This window comes from Lemur catta, chromosome 12, assembly GCF_020740605.2.
Source record: "Lemur catta isolate mLemCat1 chromosome 12, mLemCat1.pri, whole genome shotgun sequence".
In the NCBI taxonomy this organism is placed as follows: domain Eukaryota; kingdom Metazoa; phylum Chordata; class Mammalia; order Primates; family Lemuridae; genus Lemur; species Lemur catta.
The window spans coordinates 65,205,085-65,214,038 of record NC_059139.1 but is presented as its reverse complement, the minus strand read 5'-3'; the positions used below and the strand labels follow the sequence as shown (position 1 = coordinate 65,214,038).

At 42.0% G+C, this 8,954-nt stretch overlaps 1 long non-coding RNA gene across 1 annotated transcript; it reads right to left on the bottom strand.

The window, feature by feature from the left end:
* Positions 1–1,814: 1,814 nt before the first annotated feature.
* Positions 1,815–8,699, bottom strand: LOC123648495. The gene is made up of 3 exons (XR_006738639.1): positions 8,656–8,699; positions 7,659–7,797; positions 1,815–1,860 (listed from the first exon to the last, which is right to left on the bottom strand). It is a non-coding gene; the product is annotated as an uncharacterized LOC123648495 (long non-coding RNA).
* Positions 8,700–8,954: the final 255 nt, after the last annotated feature.

Sequence of the window (8,954 nt, the reverse complement as noted above, 5' to 3'; positions counted from 1 at the left end):
AAAGGGCTTTCATTTCTTCAGTGAGGATATATTTCAAATTAATGTCAGAAAATCACTGATCATGTTGAATTAAAATTAAAATTGGATGGGCCCCAGAGGGAGTAGCCTAGTAAGATTGGCTGGCTCAATACACCTTCCCACGGGGGCCAGTGGCTAAGACTCCCCTCTCCCTCAAACAGCACGTAGGTGAGAATTGCCAGGGTTCAGCTCAGTGGCTTTCATCATTCTGTAACTTAATCGCTGACTAAGATTCCTTCAAAAGGACACATTCTTTTTTTGAACAGTATTAATATCATTAAATGTCTTGTCTGTTTTCTTTGTATCCTAAAGAAGCATCTTATTGACATGCTAGCCTTAATATGATTTAGCATATCTTTTTAAAAATCTCTGATAGACCAATTGGACTGACATTGATATCCCAAGGGTCATATCTGTGTTACCACATACCTCTCTTCCATTTACCATTTCTAGTAACTGATCTGTCCCTAGGGATAGACATATGATACAAGCTGGGTGAGACAAGATTCCTTATTTCCCTGGCTACAGTGATTGTTTCAAGGAGTAAGCAAAAAGTCAGGGCAATCAGAGTCTTTCCCCAGGTTTTTCAAACTGAATGAGGAAGAAAGAAGATTTACTTCTTTCTCAATTGGAATGCTGTATGTAAGTAAGTTTGGAGCTGCCAGCAGCCACGGTTGTAGCCTAATGGTAGGAAAGACTAAATCCAATACCCAAAGGGAAGCAGAGAAAGAGAAGCCAATGACATGGGATCCCTGGTTCCAGCATCCCCAGATACAACTGGGTCCTTTTTGGTTACATAATCCTAAATACCACCTCTACCCCAATTTTGTTCCTTCTGAATTTGGTTTAATTTAGCTTTCTGTCTCTTGCAACCTGTGAAAGTTGTCAGAATGATAATGGAGTCACTCGGATTAAAAAAAAAATCCTGAAAAATAGAGCCAGAGAAGACTATGAAGGGAAGGTTCTCATGCATAAGTGCCTGAAAACAAAAACTATCATAAAAGATTCTGCAAAAATTGCAACTATCAAAGGCCATCAGACCTTACACAAAAAATACTTTTGTGAGAACATCTGCCCAGCAACTGCCTATCCAGCCTCAGACTGGAGTCACTCTTGTTATTGATCCTTGTAGCCAAGAATAATTATCCCAAAACAACTAAGTAATCCTCCTCATTGTACTTTTAAGACCTTTGTCTTCTTTTACCTCCCTGAATATGCACATAGTTTACTATGGCATGTGTATTCCCACTGCAGTGCCCTATACCCAAATGAATATTTTCTTTTAGAGAGCCTCTCCCTGTTTGTTGTTTAGGTTGACAAACCAAAAGGAGTTTCAACAAATATATAATCCATTATGCATCTATTTCAAAATTTAAATCTCATAGGGCAATTTTATTTCTTTTCATGGCCTGGATCAGTGATGTTTAGAGAACATATACCACTCTACCTGCCATTCATCACACTTCATTTTCCTTCTTTCTGGTCCTTGGACACAGAGGCCCCTTTCTTCTTCCAGACCTTTGCATTTGCTGATCCCTCGTTGTGGAATGACTTTCTCCAGCTATTTTTATATTTGCCATATTCTTGGTATTTGAGTCTCGCTCAAATGTCACTTTCTCAGAAAGACTTTCCCTCACCGCATTAAACAAAGTGGTCTTCTCCAGTGTGTTTATTTCATGACCCTATTTTTTCGTTTGTAGTATTTATCCTAATACAGAGTTATCTTATTTGTTATCTGTCTTCCTCCATAAAATGTCAGCTTTGTGAGGGCAGGAATCTTGTCTAACACGGCTTCCTCCCAGTGCCTGGAACAGTGACCAGCGTACAGTAAACACCTGTGAACTGTTATATTGAAATGTTATTGCAATCACTGAACATGATTATTGTTGAGAGTACAGCATAAGATAAACTATGTATACTTTTCATGCCATATTATATTTTAGCCATTCTTGACCATACAATCTTGAGTCACGACACTCCCTTGAGTATTCTCTGTACATAGACCAGAGGGATCCTAACTTACTGTGACAGCTGAGATTCTGCTGTTCAGAGTGGGTGGGTCGGGTCTAGTAGCCTCTCATAGAGACATCTACCTCCCATTTAAGAGAATTTGAAGCTAACCCCTAGGCGTCCAGTGAGGAGTTTGGAGGAGTCTGCAAGACCTTGGCTGAGTGGATCATTTAGTGCAGTTTTTTTGCTGAGGCACTAGGTGGCAGGTGACTATGCTCTTGGATACAAATAGGAGTAATTAGCATTACAGTGCCTATCAAATGCAGAATAACTTTCTCTGTTGACGTTAAATGTACCGGGATTTTAATCATTTGATACGATGGCAAGAATTATGATAAGGGCTTTGGCTTTGGTCTGTGAAGAGTAAGACATATTCTGAAACTTTGTTTTCAGATTCACAAAGAAAATGTACAACATGGGAACATTAAAAAACTAATCTGGTAGAAAGATTAATGTCAGCTCCGGGTTACTACCAGGAGAGATATCTTTATATAATAAAACTGCAGTCTCTACTTTCACTGCAATAACAGCTTTGTACCTTTTGGATTAATAATCTAATTTAGTAAACAATTGATTGCATCTTTCTCTTTTCAACCGGAGATTTAAAAAAAAAATCCTTGCAAACACAAACTGATCAGAGAATCTATTGTTTCCCTAGTAACCTTGTCTGCAGCATCCTGGGGGTGGAGAGTCTTTATTTTCTGCCAAGGCCACAGATCCTGGAAAAAACAGTCAATTGTAGGACATGTGCAAAAGCAGATTGTTCAGGTATTTCCTTTTATTAGGCAAAAAATGAAATGCTCAAGTCATCTGCTATTATAGAAACCAAAAAATGTGATAAATGTCATACATTTTAATAAATATAATTCCTTTCCATTTTGTGGTCTTTAAAGAGTGGCAATAAGGACAGTAACAGGAGGTAGGTGGTAGCAAAGGCACCCGGCAAAGGAAGAGAGAGTGAAAGGAAGAATGAGGAAGGAGAGCTATTGAAGGAGAGCGGGAAAGAGAAATTCACACAACAAAGAGACCAGAGACCAAAGACCAGAGTGAAAAAGGAAAGTCAGAGGCACAAAGAAGCATCAGAGAAAGATAGATGGTGTAGGATAGATGGGAGATAGGTTCACAAACTAGAAGAAAAACAGAAGGAATAGAGAAGAAGATCAAAATCCAGAGAAGGATGAGCGGAAAAAGAGGTTGCTGGCTTTGAGATGTCTTTATTGGTGGCTATTTCTCTAGGGCTGCTTATGCTTCAGACTTCACAATAAAATCACCTGCCATTTGAATGTTAATCAGTGAATTGTTGTTTACTGCTGATCTAACACTTAAGCCTTAGAAGACTTGCTTTATATAAATGTGAGTGAGCCTCTTTCGGGTTGCCAGGAACAAAGTGAGGCTCAGATTAGGATGTGTAGAAAGGATATACAGAGAAGAAAGGAAAACAGGCCTTTCAGAGAAATAGGACTTGGAAGATCTTTTAGGTGAGAGCACAGTTCTAGCCACTAGGTGTCATGTTACTAGGTTAGAACCAGGGAACTGTAGTACCTTTTTTGATTTTTCTTTATTCCCATCACTTTTCTTTCAATCTCTGCTTCTGCTGCTCCTCTCATTATCAATGATTTTCTTTCTGTCTGTGAATTCAAATTTCCTAATTATGGATGGTCCATATTTGGTTGGTCATCGTTCACATAGAGTGCCGTTACTGGGCAGAGCTCTTGCTTGAGTCTACGTCAGAGACCAGCGGCCCTAGGGTTAGGAGCCCACCGAGGTTCAAACAACTCTCATCAAAGTGGACAGAACTTGTGGTACAATGCATATATGAAACCTCTCTGTACTAGACTGTATGTTTGCCAGGTATGTAGAAAAGAAGGGAATAAAACTCAAAGGCGTCTTGGATGGTGAGAAATATACATTTCACCCCATTGCCCATAAGGTACACGGTACTTTTTCTTCTCAGACATATGGCTTCAATAATGCCCATCCAACCTAATCACACTACTACCTCTACACTTACTGACCCAAAGTCAAGTCTAGACACTAAATTCAGAAGAAATGATATAAAACACTTCAAACTTGTAATCTGAAGTCAACAGCCCTTGAGTTTTTTTTTTTTTTCAAAGCCCGAGCCTAGTGAAGCAATAATATGGGATGTTCTGTTTAGAGGGGAAGGGGAAATGTGGGAATTGAACAAGCTCTTTGAGGAAAAGAAGGGAAAGAGAAGGGAAAGGAAAAAGATTTCCCTCCAGTTGGAAATAGAGAGAGGACTATGGGCTGTGGGTGTGCCTGTACCTAATTCTGTACCCCAAATGTGTGAAGTACATCAGAGAGGCACCTAAAGAGGGGGGGGGTTTCCAGCCTCTGCAAACATATCAGTACCTGCCATATGATGACCTGACTTCAAGTTCACAGAGTCTGAGGGACCACTAGAGGCTTCTGCAGTATAGATGTGGTGGCATTCATGATGGTCGGAAGAATGAAGACTCCAGAAAAGCAGCTGGAGGATAGAAGTATTTTCTAAACACCATGTAAGACTTCTAGGTTCTTATCAGACTTGAATAGGGTGTCAGCCCCAATATTACCTAAGATGAATTTCCAATATTACAGCTTGCTTATATATACACTTGAATTCACATTCCATTTGATTTAGAGAAAATAAGGAAATGGATATTTCTTTAATTCCTGAGTTTAGATACTAGAGATCATACCACCTGCACTAGTGACAAACAGTGAATATAATCAGTCTGAGGGAAGATTGGGACAGTAACCACCCTTCTCTTTCACCCCCTAAATTAAGATAGGCCTTGGTCAAGTTATGGTTTTTACATTATGCATTTGTCTGACAACTTGAAAATTTCCTATAAACATAACCATACTTTAAAAGTCTAACAAAAGTTGTGTATCAATAATTATATTAGTAATTATATTAGTCAGCATTCTCCAGAGAAACAGAGTAGAAATATGTACACACACACACACACACACACACACATATGTATACATTATAAGCAATTGGCTCTCATGATCATGGAGGCTGAGAGAGCTGCAGTCAGAAGCTGAGGACCGAGGAGAGCCAAGGTTATGGTTCCAGTCTGGATCCAAAGACCTAAGAACCAGGAGAGCCCACGACATAGTGCCAGTCTGAAAACTGGCAGGAAGAGTCAATGTTGTAGTTTGAGTTCAAAGGCAGGAAAAAAACAACATTCTGGCTCAAAGAAGTCATACGGGGGAGTTTCCTCTTATTCAACGGAGGCCAGTCTTTTTGTTCTATTCAGGCCTTCGTCTAATTGGATGAGGTCCATCCATATTAGGAATAGCAATGTGCTTTACTCAGGCTACTGATTCAAATGTTAATCATCCAAACACACCCTCACAAACCCACCCAGAATAATGTTTGATCAAATATCTGGGCACCCCTGTGGCCCAGTCAAGTTGACATAAAATTAACCATTATCGTGATCACCTTCAATTTTTCTCAAAGAAAAACATTAGTAGGACACTGTTTTGGCTTGTCCTGTGGCATCCAGCCTATGTGGCCCAACTCAGAGGCCACAGAGAGGCAGAAGGGAAATAGAGCCAGGCCATTGCATATCTTCCCTTGACTGGGTGGGATATGACAGTCTTTCTTGGTCCTGGGCACATCTGAGCCTGGGTACAGGGAATTGGCTAGTCTGTAGGCAGATTTGGGGGATCCTGGTTAAACCTGGATGGAAAGGAGTCTACAAGAGAAAGGCAGAAGAGGCTCTTCTCAGGCACTGGGGACAAATGGAAATTGACAGCAAAGATAGAGTATGTTTTCCTTTAGGCTGACTATAAGTTCTCATTAGGGATGGGAGCCAGAGCTTATTTATAGAATAGCATTCCAGTTTTGCTGTGTATGGGTAGCAAGTCCAACCAATTCTCACCAAGCAGAATGTATAAGTTCCCATTACAATGAACTCCCATAAAATTAGTCTCTGGGCACAGGACTTTGGAGAATGTGAAGCACCATACTGACCCATGGGAAGGCAGAGGTGGGGTTCTGTAGAGTTCACTGCTGCCAGCCCCCACTCCGGCAGGCTCCCCCACCTCCCCTTCACCCCTCCATGCTACTCTCCCCCTTCCCCTTCCATCCCTCCAGATGTCCACTGAGGTGACTCAGTGCTGGTGCCAAGCCATATAACCACTCTGATTCCCACTTTACGCATCTAGAGGGATGGTATCTACTTAGCAGAGTTGTAATGAGGCCTAAATAAAATAGTATATATGAGTGTCCTTGCACAGAGGAGACACTCGATAATTATTTGTTAGAAAATAAAGAAGGAAAAAAGAAGGCAGTGGTTTAAGTGCTACCCAGTATGTGGAAAGATAAATCACTTGATGGAAAGTTTATCATGGGTAGGATGTGAGGAGGGTGAGTCAGAGCAAACTAATGAAGGAGTGTGATGTTGCAAGGTGCAGGCTGTCTCTGCTGCTGACGTTATTTGAAAGAGATGTAAGACTAAAGCTCTAGTTGGTGGTAATTAAAGGAGCTCCCTAGGCACTTTATGTGGCTGGATGGTAGCCTTCGTGTCCTGCCTGAGACCAATTCCAGCTTGTATAATGATTAATACATCCTGTCGGCAGGCCCTCAGCTGCATGGCTTTTATAAAAAATAATATTTTCTCCATTGTACTTTCTATAGTTAGTATTTCACATAAGTGAGCAGGGAAAAGGCCACAGTGTCAAACCTGGTCTACTTTTCTTTTTTAGGGAAGATGGATGAATTCCTGGACTGATTCTGATGTTAAGAAAGTCTTGAGAATGCATAAAAGTTACAGGTGTTCTGGAAATAGTTTTCATAATGCTTCCTGATGTGCTCTTCATAACAATGATATATATATGAGGTCCTGAATCCTGAAAGCACAGGATGGTGCCATCTTGATCATCATCATCTGTTATGGATTAAATTGTGTCCTCTAAAATTCGTATGTTGAAGTCTTAATGCCCAATGTGACTGTGTTTGGAGATAGGGCCTTTAAGGAAGTAATAAAGGTTTTAAAAGAGGTCATAAAGTTTGGATCCTAATCCTATAGGACTGGATCCCATAGGGGACATCCGAATAAGAAGAAGAAAAGACAACAGAGGTCTCTCTCTCCTCACATGCCCAGGGAAAAGGCCACATGAACACAGTGAGAAGGTGGCCAGCCAGCTACAAGTCAGAAAGAGAGCCTTCATTAGAAAGCAAATCTGCCAGCACCTTCACCTTCCACGTCCAGCCTCCAGAACTGTGAGAAAAAACTTATTGGCACCTGAGGACTCTCAACATGGCGCCATGGGCTGAGTTCTCTTGAGCCTACACTCTCCAGGGCTTATCTTGAGGTGGCCTGCTGTGATCCATCATGAAGTTCTGTCATATGCTTGGTTACATCTGTTTTTTACTGGGACAGCCACAGTGACTGCAAAGAGCTCTACAGCTTGGTCCATGTTTCTTACTGCCTGTATCCGTTTCCTATTGCTGCTACAACAAATTACCACACACATAGTGGCTCAAAACAACACAGATTTATTCTCTTACCATTTTGGAGGCCAAAAGTAAAAAATCAGTCTCACTGAGCTAATGTCAAGACATTGGCAGGTTTGTTCTTTTTGGAGGTTCTGAGAGTGGAATCTGTTACCTTGCATTCCAGCTTTTAGTGGCTGTATGTCTTCCTTGGCTTATAGTTGCTTCTTCCATCTTCAAAGCACAGCATTCCAATCTCTGTATATCTCTTCCATCATATCACCTTCTCCTCTGACTCTCACTCCTCTTGCATCCTGTCATAAGGACCACTGTGATTACACTGGACCTACCTGGATAGCCCAGGATAATCTACCCAGCTCAATACCTTGATCTCATCTGCGTAGTTTCTTTTGCCATATCAGGTACTATTTGCAGGCTCTGGGGATGAGGGCATGGCTATATTCAGCCCACAACACTGCTCTCCTCTGTGTTCTACACTCCCACGCACAGTCCCTTGTGGAGACCACATCCATTTGCGGCTCTCTGTGGGCTCATTATGTTCCTCTGAGTGGACTGATCTCTCCTCCTTGAACATCCAGGTGTGTGCTCTCTCCCCCAGGAAGCCTTCTCTCACTTCTTCTACTCACTTTGACTTCTCCTGTTACTTAAACCAGGAACTCCATTATTTGGTTCCAATATGTCATGTTGAATTCAACTCTATTTTGTTTCACACAAATTTGCCTTGTTTCACTAGCAAAGCTATAGGTTTTCTGTCTAAATTCTATACATTTCCCCAGTGTTCTTCTTCTCTATTCCCCTGAAATAATTTCTCTGGCCTCTGGGTCACCTTTTCCTTACGTTCCTGCCCATTGCAGGTTCTGTGTCATCCCCAGCTGAGTGCCTGAGCCCATCAGTGGCCCTGCTTGTTTGCTTCCCAGCCCACTCTTGGCTTCAGTTGTGGGTCAGGCTCCTGCTCTTGTCCTTCTGATGTCTTGTTCTGGGAACCTTCCTTGGCCCCAAGGCCCTCCATGACCAGGGCCCTGTCTGCCCCTTGGGCTACCCTTCCCTGGGGCCTGGAGTTCTGCTGCTGATTCCCAGACAACCAAGGCCCAGCTTACACATAAATTCTCCAGATAATTCCTGGTTTGATAATAGTCGGGCCACTGACTAACCTGTGGCCGGTCCGGGCCCATATGTTAGAACCCTCCTGCCTCCCCGTGAACCACTGGGGTTGCCAGTGGAGGAACCATGCTTTTATCTACCTAGATAAACACCCCTTTCATATCTGAGGCAAATCTCCCAGCCCACGTTATGTCTCAATGTGCATACCTACTGCCAACTCTAACCCCTGGCACCTTTGATCCTATACTTCTGTGAGTTAGCAGACAGGCCTTATGAATGATTCTGAGATACAACACAAGTTTTCTGCAATGCCTAACACAGGACCTACTAGGTATTCAAAACCAGTGCC